The sequence below is a fragment of the Thamnophis elegans genome, chromosome Z (genome assembly GCF_009769535.1).
Source record: "Thamnophis elegans isolate rThaEle1 chromosome Z, rThaEle1.pri, whole genome shotgun sequence".
NCBI classification, from domain to species: domain Eukaryota; kingdom Metazoa; phylum Chordata; class Lepidosauria; order Squamata; family Colubridae; genus Thamnophis; species Thamnophis elegans.
This window is the reverse complement of record NC_045558.1, coordinates 74753659-74772531: the sequence shown is the minus strand read 5'-3', so window position 1 is coordinate 74772531 and position 18873 is coordinate 74753659. Positions and strand designations below refer to the sequence as shown.

At 44.4% G+C, this 18873-nt stretch overlaps 1 protein-coding gene across 2 annotated transcripts in view; it reads left to right on the top strand.

Annotated features, from left to right (window-relative positions):
* The window catches only part of FIGNL1 (fidgetin like 1), a 63786-nt gene that overhangs the window by 25792 nt on the left and 19121 nt on the right, over positions 1-18873 (top strand). For both annotated transcript variants that reach the window (XR_004256898.1, XR_004256899.1), the window contains exons 2-3: positions 14941-14995; positions 17577-17674. The gene's annotated coding sequence lies outside the window, so the exon portion shown is untranslated. The remainder of the gene's footprint in view (positions 1-14940; positions 14996-17576; positions 17675-18873) is intronic.

The following is an 18873-nucleotide window of genomic DNA, read 5'->3' as shown; positions in this document are numbered from 1 at the left end:
TTGCATGTTACACTGCTTATAAAGAGTGAGGGAAAATCATTGCAAACTGCTCAGAAGAGAAGGTGCCTTAGGCTAGAGCCAATAGCTAATCATAAGTGTTTGTATGTTTTTGCAACTTGGCATAGTTCTCTTGGAAAGTGCACCTGGAGTTCTGTAAACTAACAAGATGAAAGGGTTAACAATGTGCTAACAAAACACATGAGACCCATATACCTATGATGAACAATTAATTAAACTAATTCATCTTGTGACAGGATATTTGTTCAATGAAATGATAAACATGTTTTTCAGAGATAAGCTTTTCTCAGGGGCTATGCGATAAACTATTGAGGTTAGTTCCACTCAAGAGTGTAGCAGGTACTCTTTTTACTGCATTGCCTACTGCAACAATGTCCCTCAAGCAACAACTTATGAAGATCCCCAGGCTTGGAACAACAATTTTGCTGAGTTGTAGGAAAGGCTGAGTACAGCCTTTATGAAAACAAACATCTTGGTCTTTTTTTGGATCACATTACTTGGAAGTGCAAGTAGATAATAAGTCTGAATCAGTCTTAACAGAAGAGTCCCAGTAGCACTGATGATGTTGCCTAGTTAGGGTAATGAAATGTCTGCAAGAAAACAATCAAGATCAGAGAGCATCGAGGACCCTTCATATCAATCTTGAGCTACAAATATTCTCCTTTATTGGAACCTTATTTGCATTTGTAATATTCTATTGCTAATGCTATACAATTAAAGGAATATTTTTTAACATGACCCATGCATTACCCATTGTCTAAAGAAACACAGTCCATTGTGTTAAAACTGGTTTCTTATGCAATATAGATTACTTCAATCTCATTCACATATGTATCAAGAGGTGGTTGGATGTGTCAAGAATGCAGAATGATTCAGACTTATCTACTTGCAGCTCTCAAGTAATATGATCCAAAAAGGCCACGTTTGGTTTGGTTTGGTTTTATAAATGTTGCACTCAACCATTTCTATAACTCAGCTAGAATGTTTTATGCAGACATTTCATTACCAAACTTAGATAACATCATCAGTGTTAGCAGAAACATCTGCAAGGAAACAACCAGGCTCAGATAGCACTAAGGACACCTCACACATAAGGTTATCATGTTTGGGAGAAATAGTATTTTTTTCTTTTTGTTTATTTAGAAAAATGGAACATTAAAACTGCACTTCTCTTTCATCTATTCTCTGAGAAACCTGTGGAAAATAGCACTAGCAATAGAAGGAAAGAAAGAAGGAAAGAAGGAAGTTCAGAACTTCAGTAGTTGTACAGGAAAATCCATTCTTGATGCACAACACTATACCAGCTCCTTTTTTGTTTTGCTTCAGTAGCACGATATATAACATAATTTGTACAAGATCTTTGAAACAGTATATATTCATTAAAACCAGTGATCTACTGATGGAATTTATCATATCAGTTCTGTGATTCCTGTAATATACTTGCCTTGTATCTCATGACATCCATCTTGCTTCTAATCCATTTTTTTATATTTATGCAAATACTTTTAACATAAGAAAACTATTCCCTGTGTTCAGTACCACTTTCCTGTGTATATTTATCCTTTGCTCCTTTCTTAAACTAGTAGTTTATAAAACAATTTGCTTTGCTGCTGTACTAATCCATCACTTGCTAATTTTTATTTCTCAATGAACTTTTTATACCCCACCATATTCTAGTTTAAAAACCTCCTGATCTGATGAATCAATTGTCATCCAAAGATTTATGTATCCTTCTTAATGCTGAATTTCATATTTGTAGTTTAGTTCCACCACCTTGAACATGAAATTTGCATCACTGTTGAAAAACCCAAACTCTTATTTTGTACAAATACTGTAATCAAGATTTCACTTGAAGTCTGTTGCTGAATGTTTTCCTTCTTCCAAACCCTGAAATTACTTGATGAGCTAAAAGTTATGTCTTGTAGAATAATTAGTATCCATATTGATTAGTTGATATGGATTTTATTCTCCCATGATTTGTGTAACAACCATAGTGGTTAAGATTCTAGATCTGGGTGAGGGAAACTCAGTTTCCAGTTTCAAGGCAAATTCAGAAATCTTTTGCAATTCAGAGAAACTTTAGGCCAGAGGAAATATTTTACATAATTAGGACATAAAATAAATTATGTATTGTATGGTGAGAGAATAATAATAATATTTGCTAATCTTTGGAACAGATCTATGTGAGTCATTATGAAAATAGAGTTCTATGGAGAGGATGGTAGAAATGGATGTATTGTAGAAAATAAAAGGTCTTTAAGCCAACCTTGCACATATTTAAATGATACCTTGTTCATTTTTTCTATAGAGAAAAATATACAACTGATTACTAGAAAACAATCAATTTCTGTTTTCTTCATAAAAATTATAAATTACTCGAAAGGAAGAAAATAGTTTTAATTTGAAATACAAAAACATTGCATACTAACTGCGAAATGCTATATTTTATAAAAAAATAATCCACATACTAACTGTGTTTGTATGTGTGTGTGTGTTTTTGTTTGTAGGGTACATTCAGTGACTTATTAATAAGGAAATTATAAGATTAGACCAGGGGTGGGTTCCTGCCGGTTCGCAGTCATTTACGGCTGCAGATAGATTGTGCCTGTAGCGGGAAGCTTTTCGCCCTGTGAGAGCTCCTCTCCAGCACTCCTAGTTTGGTAACATCATCAGTGCTAGAAGGGAGTGGGGTTGGGGGGGGAGGAGGAGAAAGTTAGGACAAAAAAGAAAAAGATAAGGAGGGAGAGGACTGTGGGGTCCTTTGGTGTTCTCTGAATGTGGTAGTTTTTAATTAGTTTAGGGAATTTTTATTTATTTATTGTTTATAGAATGTTTATTACAATAAATGTTATTCCTTTTTGCAAATGTTTTATTTGTGATGCAATATGTTGCTTTTAAGTGTTTAGACCAGGTTTATGTGTCTCAAAGTGGCTGCTTTTCTATGGGCAGGCCAGGTTTGTTGCAAGGCAGTGTGTTTCACCCTCCTTGTTTAGGTAATTCTGAGGTGGTTGATGGTTCTGTGAGTGCCTGTCCTTTATAATTTTCCACATTGCCTTGATGGTTTTTATTCCAGTGACTTTGTCTTTCCTGTTCTTAGGCTTAGGAAAAAAAACTGGTTTCATTGGCAGTCTTTTTTTTTGGGGGGGGGGGATTTTTATTTTTTTGGTGTTTTCCTAGCACTGTCATAGTTTGTGGGTGTGGATGTGGGTGGGTGTGTAATGTCCCGCAGTTATCTATGCATTAGTAATGATCTAGTAATATTAATAATATCTAGTAATTAGTAATATCTAGTAATAACATTGTCTTGGCCACTCCCACCAGGTCACATGGGTGGCAAGCCACTCCCACAAAGGAGGCTACGCCCACAGAGTAGGTTCGAACAATTTTTGAAACCCACCCCTGGATTAGACTATTAGAGAATCTATCTCATGTAAGCATGTAAAAAACAAATATGTCCTTCACAAGCACATACTTAAAAGCCCAACCCCTTTTCATGTTAAACATGTAAAAGAAGGTGAGAGTTTCATCTTACAATGGGTAGTAATGTCTTTTTTTATACCTGTTAAAATGTAATTGTAATTATAATTGCTGTGAAAAATATTGGAAGGCCACCTATCTTTTTGTCTTTTTCTATTTTTAATTATTTTTATTTCTTTCCTGCACTTTTTTCTTTGCTTTCTTTTCCTTTTTTCTTCCTTTCTACATTAGTTTGCATTAGTTTTTATCCTGTTTAAAATGTAATAAAAATTCTATATAAAATTATTTTTAAAAAAAATCATTGGAGCAGAACCAAGAATGAGATTTCTGTGTTTCAACTGAAGGAAGAAAGTGCTTTAATGCCATGCACTTGACTTTAAGTCATCTGTCTATTCAAAATTCTCCCCCTTATCCCTTTTCTCTCCTCCCTCCCTTTCTTCTTTCCAAAGAAGTGATGAATATTATATGCTCACTAGCTCTTCACATAAAGGCTTACACCAAAAATGAGAACTCTGATGTAAATAATGTCTTCAGCTGCAAATGACCTATATACAATGGGTAAATTTGAATGCTGTGGTTTTAATTCAAATTCAATTCAATTCAATTTGAATGCTACGCATTCAATTCCATGTTTATTTTATGTACTTATAACTTGCTACAATTGTAAACAGGTTTGGAGCTGTTCATTAGCAGGTTTAGCTTAATGATCTCTACTATTCATGCTTATAGCAATTGAAACTTGTGTTATTCCACATTTTGTGGTTACCTTTAAACATTATTATATTCTATGTGCTAAATTGGAAATGTTTTTATCAATTAATACATGAATTAGAAATTGTGTTTGTGGATGTCTTTCTCTGTCCTGGTTAGAATATTGGGTTAATACTTCTACAACTGACATTTACTGAGTGAGACTTGATTAGGTTTTCAGAGTGTGCTAAACATGGATTATTCAACTATAATTAGTTAATGGGGCATAGTTGGCTAGGTTCATACAATACATGGAATCATTTAACTATAAAGGCTTCTGACAACCAAAACAAACTGTGTTATGGCTTACCACTATGTGTGAATCTTGCCACTGAGATTTCTTCATCCAATCTGTTAGTATTTCCAGATCAGCCAATGTTGCTACTGGGACTGGGCACTGCCATAATGCATTGTAGACCAAATAATAAGATAAGATTTATGCACATTAGGGCAATTTTTTATGTGTTATGCATTTATTTGTATTAGAAAATCAGATGCATTTGCATTCTGACATAAATAATAAATAAATTTCACTTTTTGTACAGAAAATAGGTGAATACAAGTATATCTAAACACTCCTTTTACATATATATTTTATTTTTTTAAACATAATTTCTTGCATAATATTTACATGGTGTAGTTTCAGAGTAAATCTGTTGAGTGGTTTCTGAGTATTGTGCTATTTCATCCTATTACTTCATAGAAGTAATAGTGACTTGTGAAACAAATGTGAAAATATTCTGTGTCCTATTGAAAATGTGATGCTTTTGCTGAAACTTCAGTGGCTATGGTGCTGTTCACCTTGTTGGCAAGAGCTGCATGTGTTTGGAGCTCAATAAAAACAACTCTGATTACTTATATGCTTGCTTCTAACAATGGTCTTATGCAATGCCGTAAGGATGATAGTGGAAAGGTTGGATAAAAATTCAAATGTGTGTACAAATATGATCTTGCCTGATGAAGAAAATGCTTGGAGCTGCCCAGACCTGCTGTAAATGTCTGTTCAGGCATAAATCATGAAGTAACTTTAAAAAATGACCTGTTTCAGCCTTAGTTCCTATCCAGTCTGTCATATGAGTAAAAGTTTTACTTAGTGGAGGTGTACAAAATAATCTGGCTCTGGAACATTCAGTTCCTTTCCTTTCCTCATTTCTCATTCCTGAACAGAATATCAGCAGATTTTTTTTTTCTGTCATGGAGTAGGTAGCCTGAAATTGGTGCTCTGAATGCATTGCATTCTAAGTCCTCAAAAGGGCTTATAAATACATATTTGCATATATCAGTTTATGCACAGCAGTGTCTGTTTTTCAGTTGATTATGGATTGTGGTTTATTAATCTAGGGCTTTATTATATGATTTAGTTATCTTATTCCTAAGGTTCTTTGTTGTACTTATTAAAATATAATTCCTTTTTTATTGTTTTATTTTAACATTGAATTTTATTAAGATGTGCATTCTAAATACATTTGAGCAAAGCCACTTTGGTTAAAGGGAATCAGGAGCCATTAGTTCAAGCATTTAGAACTGGCAACAGGGAAGGGATTGCTGGTGAGTGAATGGGGGAGGGGGGCATTCTCTAGCATCTGGTGGGAGTGGCAGGGGAGAGAAATGTGATGTGTTTGTGTATGAAAGAGTTGTAATATTTGTAATGTGTGTCTATGTTATGTAATGTGTAAGGAGTTGGAAATAGAATACCCTGTGGGTACTGAGAGCTGATAAACCTCAAGGTGCATGGCTTACCATCGTTAGAATTTTCTGATAAGGACATTGGGAGATTCCAAATTCTGGGTCCTGTGAGCTTCCTTCTGAGGATGGGGCTGATATTGGTGGGAGAGCAGGCCATAGAATTAAGTGGTATTGGGCAAGGGGAGATATGGTGAGCAACAAAAACAGACTATCTTCGGGAATTGCAAAACTGTTGTCTCATAATAGTTCCATGTTCCAGCTACCTGACTTTAGCCCCAATGCTTTGTCAGTGGACCTTTAGCAGCCCTGGCCACTAGCTGCTTCTACTGAATAAGAAGTCTGTAATAGCCTTTCTCATAAATGATTTGATCAATAATGAGATGATAGACTTAGCATAAACAAGTTCATTTAGTGACTGTTCAAAATTGCAATGGTACTGAAAAAAAGTGACTTTTCACATTTTTCACACTTATGACCATTGCAGCATCCCCATGGTCATGTGATTTGCATTCAGATGCTTGACAACTGGTTCATATTTATGATAGTTGCAGTGTCCCAGGGTCACATGATCACCTTTTGCGCCCCTCTGACAAACAAAGTTAATTGGAAAACCAGATTCACTTAACACTAATTTAACAATTGCAATGTTACTAATTTAACAACTGCAGTGATTCATTTAATAATGTGGCAAGAAAAGTCATGAAATGGGGCAAAACCTACTTAGCAACATAAATTCTGGGCTCAGTTGTGGTCATAAGTTGAGGACTACCTGTATTACTGAGACCTGTGTAGATTCTAAAAGGAGATTTGCCCTTTCCAAAATTTGCCCAGATGGGTTGCAATTGAGCCATGGTGGCACAGTGGTTAGAATGGAATGTTGCAGACTAACTCTGCCTACAGCCTGGAATTTGATCCTGATGGACTCAAGACTGACTCAGCCTTCCATTCTTCTGAAATTGGTAAAACGATGACCCAGATTTTTAGGACAATATACTGACATTTGTAAACTGCTCAGAGAGTGATGCAAAGCACTATGGGTGGTATGTAAGACTAAGTGATATTTCTATTGTTATTGCATTGTGACAAGGGTGCGGGTCATTCATGAGGGAAATTCATAATTTCTTATAATTTTCATAGATCACAAATTACTAGTTGTGTGAGCCTGTTCATTAAATTGGGCTATAGAGATCAGTTAAGACTGTTATTGTAGTTCAAGCCCCCCCCTCCCTCCGCACAGCGACCTCTCTGCTTGAACTCCTTTCATTTTATTTCTGATTTGGCTGGCGGCTCTGGGGCACTTTAAGCTGCCTTCCCTTGAAAAGGACGTTGGTCTTACCTGAACGTCTATTTTCAGAAGGGGGAGGGAATGGTCACACGTGGGTTATTCTCAAAGCCTGATTGGTCCAAAGACTGAGAGAAAACGCTTAAATACTGGTGCCTTCCAGTCCTATCCCAGTTTCCTCGAAGGCGAACGGTAGAACTGAAACGACAAAAAAACAAACACACAACAAAACCCCCGGGAACCACCCGGGCCCTCCCCTTGGCCCCGACGGAAAGGTCTTAGGGCGGGTTGTGACCATTCCCTCCCCCTTCTGAAAATAGACGTTCAGGTAAGACCAACGTCCTTTTTCCAGAAGAGGGGGAGGGAATGGTCACACGTGGGACATACCCAAGCTACAGTCCCAGGGAGGGAGAACGAGAACCACTAGGGCCCAAGGGGAGCCTCAACCGCCACCCCCAGAGGATCCTGCCACCAAGGACACACTCGCATCTGCGAAGCCTCCAGACCATAACGCCGGAGGAAGAATCCGGGTAAATCCAGAGGCCGCGTGACAGACGGCCTCAACTGGCCCCCTGAGGCCATGCTCGTGTCGCTCCTAATAGACTGGGCCGTGAACTCCGACGGGACCGGCCCGTTGACCCGAAACCCCGTGGGCTTCCTCAATGGCCTGACGCAGCCGACGCCAATGGTGGCTGAAGATACGCTCGAACCCAGCGACCCCCGGCTGGAAAGGATCAGTCTACAAGGACTCGACCTACGGACCCCTCGGTCCGCCGGCGATGGAACCGCAGGGCGCGGTGTGTGCCCAACTAATGCCAGAGGCCCCCCCCCATCCTAGGAACGAGCCCGGGCCCAGCCGGGCCGGATGAACTTTGAGCTTAGCGAAGGGAAGTGGCCACCTACGGGAAGAAGGTATGAGCAAGGCGAAGCATCGCCCCGCCCTTTAGAGATGATGGGGGTGACCTCAGAACAGGGTGCCCAACTCCATATACCCGGGCGGAGACAACCGCCACAAGGGAGCCTGCAGACGAACATACCGAAGAGATTCGAAGAAGCCCCCCTTCAAGCCCTGAGCACAAGGGGGAAGAACACACGGGGAACTCCTGAACAGAGGGAAACCCAAGAAGCCGCCCCCTACCGAGAAGCTCGATCAGGAGGACCTGAGAGAGGGAAGGAAACCCCCACCCCCTCCAGGGTCGAAACAATTCCGCCACCAGGCGGCGCAACTCTTGTGGAGTGCCGACGTCAGGCCCCTCCCACAGGAAACTTGTGACTTTAGGGAGAAAGGTGCCCTGCCGGATAAAGCCAGGCGGATAACACCACCGGACGACACCCAGGTGGAACAGCAGCCGCGGGGCGTAAGCCACCAAGGCATCCCAAGTCGCAAGGGACCCAGTGGCCATGCCAGCCCCCAACAACTGCCGGACAAGAGTCATGGGACCGCTGCAACCTCAGGGGTCGAGCGAAGCAGGACCACCCCCCCCCCGCTGCCAGGCTAACCCCTCCAGTGGGAGCCCCGTGGAGGGCCACCAACAGCCGGGCGAGGTCTGCGAACCAAGGGCCCATTGCATAAGGGCCACCCCCATGATCGGGGTTCCCAAGCCACCCCCCTCCAGGGATACCCGGAACCCGGGGGAAGGGAGGAACCCATACCGAAGGCCCGCAGGTCACCTCCTCCCGAGGGCGCTCACGCCCCCCACAGACCAGGACAGGAAACGGGTGAAACCCCAGGGAAGAATGGAGCACGCGGGCGAGCGGGTAGACACCCAGGGAATGTCGAGGCGCCGACAGATCCGCCAAAGAACCGATGACTGAGAGAGTAGGCCCGCTCCCCTGGTCAGGGCCGCCCGATGCCGCCGAGCCGCCAGGAGACAGGAGAGCCCGGGGAGAGTCTCAACTCTGGGGGCAACAGAGGCCCCACCGCCCAGATGTCCAGGCCCGAGCATTCCGGCAGAGGGCTGGAGAAGACCCCCCCCCTGACAGATGAGAGCCTGAGCGGTCCCCGTGCCAACGGGAGGGCACGCGATGCCCAGCTACGGGGCCCGAGGGAAGCGCAGAGCCCGGCAGGATGGCACTAGTGCCATTCCAGTGACGAGGGGTAAGACCCAAAAGCGACCACCTGCTGAGCGAACCGGGAGCCCCTGACCAGGACGAGGTTCCCCAGGAGAGTCCAAGGGTCCGGCAGGTGGGACTATCCCTGCTCAAGAAACATCTCGTCCAAACCTGATAGAGGGAGGTTGAAACCGAACGACATCCCTAAGGCCCTACGCCAGCGGGCATAGGCCGAAGTGGAGCCCCTGGACAGACTCACCCCCTCCCCTGACATGGAGCCTATGACCGACACCAGGCAAGCGGAAAGGGAAGAGGTGGACGCCGGAGAAGCCCGCCGAGGAACAGGACGGGACTCCGAAGCTCCTAGAATGGGCGCTAAATAACCGAAAGACCTGAATAGGCTAGCCCCGCCAAGGAATCGGAGCCCCCAGGATGGGGCGCGGACGAGCCGCCTGGGCCGCCGGGCCTTAGTGAGGCCCAGAGAACGGAGACCAGTCCAAAGGGAGGACCCTGTGGGAGGACCCCAGGGACCCGTGATGACCGGCCAGAGTCTAGGAACGAAGATAAGCCCCCGAAGAGCCACCAGGCCAGGGGTCTCCTGCCTGAAACCCCGAAGGACCGAAAGGAGGGAGAACGCTCTCCCCGCCTGTGCACTAGAGCGGTGTAGATACGAGAGGACCCGCTAAGCCTTCCGGCCACCCGTCCGAACTGCGGACAGATGTGAGAGGCGCTCCAGGCCCCGGTCATCCGGAGGAGCCATCTGCACTCCCTGAAGGCCGAGAAGAAGGGCGATGGTCTGAACCACCGGGTAGCGGGCCCCCCCGGCTCCCGGACGGAGGGAAACCCCCAAAGAGCTGGCGGGGTGGAGAGAACCAACGCGGGAGCGAGGCAAGCCGAGGCCCGTGCCCAAGCGTCCAATGCTGACCGCTCTGAGGACACGCCTAGCGGCTGAAGGCCTCCAATGGGACAACCCGAGGTCGAGCCCCTCCTCTGAGCGGAAGGGGTGCTGCCCCCCCCTTGTGGCTGGACCGCCTGGACCAGAGGAGGGAGCCGTAGCCGCTCCTGAGAGATGAGCTGGAGAACTGCCTACAAATGGAAGAGAAAAACGCAAGATTATTGACAGAATCGGAGATCCATGCTGGCACATGACAAAGAGAGATTTAGATCCGGCTCAGCTGCCACAAGTGGGCGAACTGTCCCGTGTCTCCATCCTTGGACCGGGATGAGCCCCCCCCCAAAGGGGTCAGGCCCCTCGAAAGGCATGGCTGCCCAGAGACAGCGGGCCGAGCCGGTCCTCAGTCAGTGACGCCGGCAATGGAGCCCGGGCGACGTGACCGAAGTGGTCAGCATCCTGGACGCAAACTTGAGCGAGCCCCGGTCGCCCCAGGGAGGAAAGGCAGGCCGTCCTGAGCCAGAAGAGATCCAGGCGGCGAGGCTCCCTGGGACGTGAATGCGCTCCCGGCGCTGCCCCAGTCACTGACCGAGGCCTGACTAAAATACAGGGAGCTGAGTCCGCAGAGGGCGTCCCACGCAGCGGCAACAGGAGGACATCTTAGAAGCTCAGCACGCCCGATGAAACCAGGGCAGCCACTAGAAGGTGACGGACTGCAACTGAATCGCCCAGGCAAGGGCCCAGTTTACTCTAGAGCCAGTGGCCCAAGCCCCCAGACAAAAGTCGGAGGAATGCGTGCACTGTATGGTCAGCGCCTCCATGCCAAGGGAGGAGTCAAGATCTCTTTCCAGACCATGGCCGTGGCAGAACGTGGTCCTGCCAGGATCAGTAGGTGGAGGCATCAAGGTCCCCCCCACCAGCTGGCCATGCACCGAGCCTGCCCCAGGCACAGCAAACAGTCTGAGCCATGACGCCCAGAAATGGGCCCATCCAGGGCCACAGCTCCGATTAAAACGCCTGAGCCAGTCTATTCTACATAACAAAGATAGGATTAGCCTGCAACAGAAACTCACCACATGGCATCTTGGAACTCAATCTCCAAAAAGGAAATGTTACAGATCTAAGCAGGCCAGGAAGAACCCCTGGCCTCAATAGAAATGGTTTTCTTTTCTTTTTCTTTTTTTTTATTTTTTTTTTTAACTTTTAGTCTACTTTATTTTATCCTAGTATATTTCCATTTTCATCATTGACCGCGGATCAAGTAGGGGGGAACATAGCCCAACGATGGGCGCGGCCCAGACCTCCATGTCTGAAAGGGGCGGAGAACAGATACAATCCTCTGTACCACCGTAGGCAGAACCAGGCCCCAGGAGAGCCAACCTGCGCGTGGGTTAAGATCCCCAGGCCCACCCCCCCCTGGATCCCCTGAGTGGGGGAGGGAGAGAGGGACCCCACTCTATCTGGAGGAAGGGAAAATCTTCCTGTGGAACCCAGGGCAGAAGAGAACCAACCCCTAAGATTGAATAGGGGAAAAAGGGGGCCTAAGGAGGACCAACCCAGACCCTGGGATAAAGGACAAGGTCCATACATATAGGACAGATGCATATCCCCAGAGAGATGCACAGCCCTCTGTTAGGCCCCACAGAAAAAATCAGTTCCCAATATGCTAATCTCAGGGGAGGAAGGCAGAACTAACCCAGATTAGGCCAGGGTAAACCCCCCGGCCGCCAGCAATAAGGAACAAGGAAAGACTAATATTGCAAGCCCTTAAGCTCTCATCCCTTAGTCATCCCTTGTTGGCATTGAATTAATGGTACAGTCAATGCAAGGAAAACCTCTAATCCACAAAACGCTGTTCCCGCATAATGCAGCCCCTGACACCCCCCCCCCACGAGAGGGACTTCAGGGCAGAGGAAGACATGGGGAGGGGGAAACACCCGACCCCCCCCTGCAAGGGCTTTCTCACCTCCCGCCAGGACTGCCACCTGGCCCTGGGGAACATCCGAGCCCCCCTCCATTTCCCCACTTACGCGTCCAGCCGGAAGGAATGGAGGATTCCAGGCCACTGTAGGCCCCACCGGGACCTGGGCCCGCTTTCCCTGCTGCTTGCCATGCCAAAGAGAAGGATCGCACCATTCGCAATGGGCGTGGGTCGAAGCGCGATCTTCGCGCACGTGGCGACCAAGTCAACATGGCCGCCGGAACTTTTAATTTCAAACTCGCGGCTCTGCTGGCCCACCGAAGGGCCGTGCTATCCTACCATGGGATAATTCTCAACAGTTCTTGGACCAGAAAAGACTGAGAGGAAACTGGGATAGGACTGGAAGGCACCAGTATTTAAGCGTTTTCTCTCAGTCTTTGGACCAATCAGGCTTTGAGAATAACCCACGTGTGACCATTCCCTCCCCCTCTTCTGGAAAATGGGCTCTGAGGTAGCTCTAGACAGCCACCTATCCCAGGTTATTTAGAAGTCTATTCAAAGTGCTGGTGTCTTAGATCAGTGGTCCCCAACCTTTTTATCGCCGCGGACCAGTCAGCCTTTGATAATTTTACCGTGGCCCGCTGAGCGCGCACAGGGGTGGGGGGGCGTTGTTCTGCAGTGATCATGGCCCCCAGCCATTAATGTCTAAACTGCTGCAAGATATACTTAAATATTGATAAAATGTGAGGGGGTGTACTCACTTCTGTGATATCTATCCATCCATGTCTGTCTCTGTCTCTGTCTCTGTCTCTGTCTCTCTCTGTGTATGTATGTGTGTATGCGTGTATGTGTATATATCCTCTATCTATCTATCATCTATCTATCTATTTATCTATTTATCCATCCATCCATCCATCCCTCTCTATCTATCAATCACCTATCCACCATCTATCTATCTATTCTAGCTGGCTGGGCAATTTGGGGAGTTGAAGTCCAAAAGTGTTAAAGTTGCTGAGATTGAGAAATGAGGACGAAACAAAAGGGAAGAGAATGAAACAAGGTCGTAGAGAGAGATTGCAAAATGAAAGGGCAACTTCTCTTTTTATTTCCTTCCACCCCCACCACCCCCACCACCCCCACCGTGCCTCTCTGGCAATTGGCTGCCCAGGAGGTGGGGAGGGGAAGATGTTTCACAGACAGCTGCCACCCGCCCATCTCTCTCTCTCTCTCTCTCTCTCTCTCTCTCTCTCTCTCTCTCTCTCCCCGCCTCCCCATCTGACCTCGGCTGCTCCACGGCGGAGACCCCAGAAGGCAAGCAAAAAAAAAAAAAAAAAAAGGGCTCAGGAGTGGGGGAAGAAAACAAACCCCATCACATTCCTATCTGTGAAAGCTCCCCGCTCCCTTCCTGGGCAGCCAATTGCCAGAGAGGCAGTGTGTGTACGTGTGTGTGTGGGGGGGGTGTTGGCAGCCCGCGGCGCGCCTAGTCCGCTGTGGAACGTGCTGCCACCCGCCCAGCGCTCGCTCTCTCGCTCTCTCTCTCTCTCCCCCCCCTCCAATCTCCCGCTTCTGCTTCGACCGGCCAGCAACTTGTCCCCGCTTGCCCGGGGACTGGCCTCTGATTGGCTGGCAGGGAGAAAGCCTCGCCAGGGAAGGAGGCGAGGACTCCGCGGTGACGTCATGGGGACGGCGCCCCCAGGTAGCGGCGAACCGAACGCGCTCCGTCTCCACGGGCTACCAAGGTGGCCGGGCGGGCGGCCGGGGTGGGAGTGGGGTTTGGACCGGAGAGGCGGCTCTCGGGTTCGAGTCCCGGGGTTGATCTCAGGCTGCACGTGTGGGTGAAGAGGCAGCAGGGATCATGGCCCCCGGCCGCTGCAGCGATCATGGCCCCCGGCCGCTGCGCGGCCCGGTGCCAGGTACTCCACGGCCCGGCACCGGTCCGCGGACCGGGGGTTGGGGACCACTGTCTTAGATTATTGGAAACATACTTGGATGACTCCATTGTGGAGGCAACATTTCTTATCCTCCTTTATGCCCAGGCTTTGTATATTTGTTTTCATGCATTTTTTAATGTGGATTTTTTTATATTGGTCTAACTTTTGTTTTATTTGATTGTTGATTGTGTTTTTTCAGAATGTTTCACTTTGATATACATAATTTTATATTACACATTTTGGATTTAATTTATTCAATTATGTATTTTTAATCCAAATTACATTTTGGGTAATGGCACAATGTTCATGTTGGTTAACTGAAGCACCTTAATTGCTGCAAATCAGTCTAGCCATTGCTCAATCTCCTCTTTCAGGAAAAGGTGGAAATAGTTTTACACCTACTCCATCTGGAACGCTTTTCACTCGAAGAGTCAATTATTCCCAGACACCTGGAATTTAGATAAAGGGGAATATAGGCCTTGTTAAAAAAGGGAAAGTGGCCCTGGAACTCAAACAGACTGGAGATTATATATGTTGTTTTCACAATTTAAAACAGAGATGGACAATTGTACTTCCTAGAAGTTGTAGTATATTTTTTTCTCCATTGACCATGCTGGCCATGCTGATGTTCAATACCCAGAGAACAATTTCTTGGCCACTTTGGGGTACTTTTTTTCAGCTTCTAAAGCTACATCGTCTGGAAAACATTTTTAAAAAGGGATCTTGCAAAATATTCATATTTTTTCAGCAATATCAGTTTTTTGCAAAGCCAGTCTTCAATTCTGAGAGTTGTAATCTCAAAACATCTAGAGCACACCAAATTGAGTAATATAGGTTAGTAGGAGAGGAGGAAGATATGATACCATTTTTAAAAGACTTATTCTAAATGAACTTAAAGATACTGATGTATGTAACTATTTTTAAATTCCAGAGTAATTCTTCTTAACCAAGACAATTAAAAAACTTCCTGGGAAGAGCTTGACAAGGTATGCTATAATGTCATTAGATATAATTGATTGATTGATTATGCACCATCAAGTAATTTTTTTATCTTAGAAACGACATCGATTTTCTCCATGACAATCTATCCTTAACCTATTCTTTCAGGAATATCTTAAGAAAATAATGCTATATTTAGCAATTATTGTTGCATTTTTACTAATGTGTAAAAGCATGTGTAAAGCTATAGCACTTCATCTTGGAAGGAGCAAAAGAATGAATGACCATGTTCCTGAGCATTTTCACAAAATATGCAAAATATTTGCATTTTCCCTCCTGTTTTATTCATTTAAAATCTGACTCAATAGATTAAGCCAGATTTTAACTGAAAGATGCAAGCAAAAAAGAGATTCAGAAGCATGTAATCATTTTGGCAAAATTTTCCTGTTTGTGACTACAATGCTGTCATTTTTAGGAATAATTAGGACTTCTTATTCATCTCGAAAATGATCTTTTGAAAATATCTTCTAAGCAAGTCCTGATTGAATTAATAGGATTATACCAGGGATGTGCAGGCAGGGGAGACAGAGCCTCACCACTGTCATCATAAAAAGAAAAAAAATGTAAAAGGAAAAAAGCTGAGCTAGTTGCTGCCAGAGTCACAGTGGATGACTCTACGTAGTGCTTAACTGTTTAAAAAAGCCTCTAAAAAAGCGCCCTCTACAGGAGGAGGCAGGAGAACGACATGCCTCATCTAGTCTGACTTTATGATCACTCGAGCAGAGTTAAGCAAGGGTTAAAAGCCGAAAAATTCCTGACGTAGCTGAGGCACGTCGTTCTGCCTCCTCCTGTAGAGGGCGTTTTTTTAGAGGCTTTTTTAAACAGTTAAGCAGAGTCATCCACACGGTGACTTTGGCAGCAACTAGCCCAGCCTGACCTCAGCTCTTGCCTTTTTCCTTTTACATTTTTTTTCTTTTCATGATGGCAGGCAAGAGCAGAGTTGAAATCCTCTCTGAAACAGCTGGAAAAGGTAAGTGTGGGTCGGTGGGAGGGGGAGGAATTCAAACTTAATCCTCCTGGTGCAACTTTGTGTGTGTGTTTGTTTGAGAGAGTTTGTTGGAGTAAAGAGAGGGATGTGGGTAGGAGAGGCAGGGTGGGCAGCCCGCCTTACCCGGCTGGAGGGGCAGCACCTCCGGCTTCAGTCCAGCCTGCGACGCTAGCTTTCTTTCACCCACCTGTGCCCGCGGCAGCCCGTCAGCTCAGGCGGACAAAAGAGACTTTCTTTCCCCTGCCTGTGTCTGTGGCAGCCCGCCAGCTCAAATGGGCGAAAGTCACTTTCTTTCTTTCAGAGCTCAGGTGAGCTGCCGCAAGCACAGGCGGGCGAAAGAAAGTGCTTTAGTTAGTGGGGTGTCGGAGGAGAGGACTGCCTCACCAGCCATAAACCTCACCGCACGTCACTGAATTATACATATGCTAATGTTTTTATATATGCTGTGGTAGTTACTATTTGTAAATGTTTTCTTGTGACAATGTGTTTATGAATAAATCCACACTCAAAGAATGGAAAAGGAAGCATATTTTTTATGTTTACTTCTTTGTTCTGATCATTATGATTTAGGATTCATACCATTTTATCAGTGTGAATGTCCAAAGTATGAATCTCCAAAGCATCTGAAGGAGATACAGTATCTTTATTGCAATAAATATCTGGCAATATGGGAATGATTAAAAAGGGGGTGGGGGCTGAATTCTTTTCTTTAGCAGCACTTTGCCTTTTCTGCTTTTTCTCTGATGTTTGTCATCTGCTTGAACATCAGAGCAATGTTACAAAAAAAAACTGATTTGCAAAATAGGCAGGTTTAATGAAGAACATGGGAACAAAAAACTACTGCAAATATTCTAAAATCATTTTGTCTACTTTTGTCTGTAATTCAGTGTCTCAAAAATGAGGCAACTTTTCCTCTTGCTAACTATTCAATCTATTTCCTGATGATGATGATGTCATTGGTTTTCTTTCCATTCCTTTATGAGATCCCCTACTGCAGGGGCACCAATCTTTTGGCTTCAGGGATCACTAAATTCATAATTCTAAATCCCACAGATTACTAATATGATTTTTTTAAAAAAAGATAAATAGTATTTAGTGCAATATAAAAATGCAAATATTTTTTCTGCAGACCACCAAAATTTTCTCGCATACCACCTATGGTCCACGAACCACCAGTTAGTGACCACTGCCCTAGTTGATTCCTATATAATGGGCGACATTTCATTTTGAAATAAATTGAACCTTTCCTCCAAAATCTGAAAAATATTCCTCCTTTCCTATATTATTCAATGCATATGCAAAGGCATGGAAACACTAGGCTACATTTCTGACTGCTAGCCATATAGGAATATCATTTTTTCCTTAATAATTAGTGAAACAGTGACATCCCTGAAATAAATGTATAAATGGATTTGGCTTGCTCAGTTTTCCTTTGGAATTTTCTCTGAAAGAACCAATACAGAATGCTATGTGAATGACTTTTATTCAGGCCAGTCTTGTGGAAATATTGAAAAAACATTAACATAAATACCTGGTTTTTTCATGTACAATGATTTGTTTTTCAACTTTTTTCTCTCTAGGAAATAAAATATGTCCCTAAGAAAATTTCATCAAATGGCTGTTTTTATGGGTATTCAGTGTATTGCAGCAGGTGCTTTTACATACTACTATATACAAAGTAAGTTCCATCATAGTTAGCAATTTGAAATTGATTTATAAAGTGTCTGTGCATTAACTTGATAAATTGAACTGGACCCTCTTAGACTGTAAGTACAGGGTCCCTATTCATTTCTCCATGCTCAATTTTTTACAAACAGAAAGCCAGCATAGTGGGCAAAGAATTGGACTATCTATCTTTCTATTTATCTGTAATAAGATTTTAAATGGGGAGATTTTAAAAATAATATCCCTACATATGAGTATCAACCAAATATTATGTGTTCCTCTACTTAGAATCCTTTTATACTACCCAGCTAAATATTTCTGATTTTGCTAATAGATGGAGGACTTTGACCTTCAAACATTTTATTTATTTGCTATCCATCTTGCCATCAGGTGACTCTTGGTGGCTTACAATAAAATAGAAACAATATAAAATATTAAAATGATAAGCATTAGCATTAAAGTTAGCAAAAATGGCTAAAGAAGGAAGCAGAATGCAAATAGAATAGAGACAGAATCCTCTCTCAGTTCACCAACCAGCTCCAATGCAGAATCCAAGGACCCCTCAGGACCCAAGGCCAATCGGCAGAGCAAGGTTTTATTACTATCCTGTGCAAGGCCAGAGGGAGGGGGATCTCACCGTGGAGGCATAATGTTCCAGAGGGCAGGAGCCTTGACAGAAATTCTCTTCTCCTGGACCCTGCCAGCTGGAATTTTGTTGCTGGCCTAGGAAAGACAGGCCAATCCCATTGGAATTATAAATGGTGCTTATAAATGGTGCTTCTAAGAAAACATAGTCATATTTACAAATCCAAAATTTGCCTTGAATATGGGTGTGACTGACAATGCTTGAGTCTTAAAATAAATTATAAGAAATAAGATATACATTTTCTTCAACAAGGTATGTAAGTCACACATTAGGGCTCTGGCATAAAATTTTATTTTCTCTGTGCATTGCTTGGAGACTCCATGCATGGGTTATAACTTGTGCCTATTAGTCCCGAGACTGAGTTTGAATATTTGGACACGCCTCCTTGGGCTTGCTGTAGCTCAGTTCTTAACTCAGTCTAAGCCAACAAGACGCATTTCAACTCTTCTCTGAAGTTTATTTTTAGGCATTAGTTAGAACTTTATATCTGGACTCTTCAACTAGCTACAGAAAGTATTTGATCTCTTTTCCTGATAATCTGCTAGCCTTAATTGGACTGCAGGGGA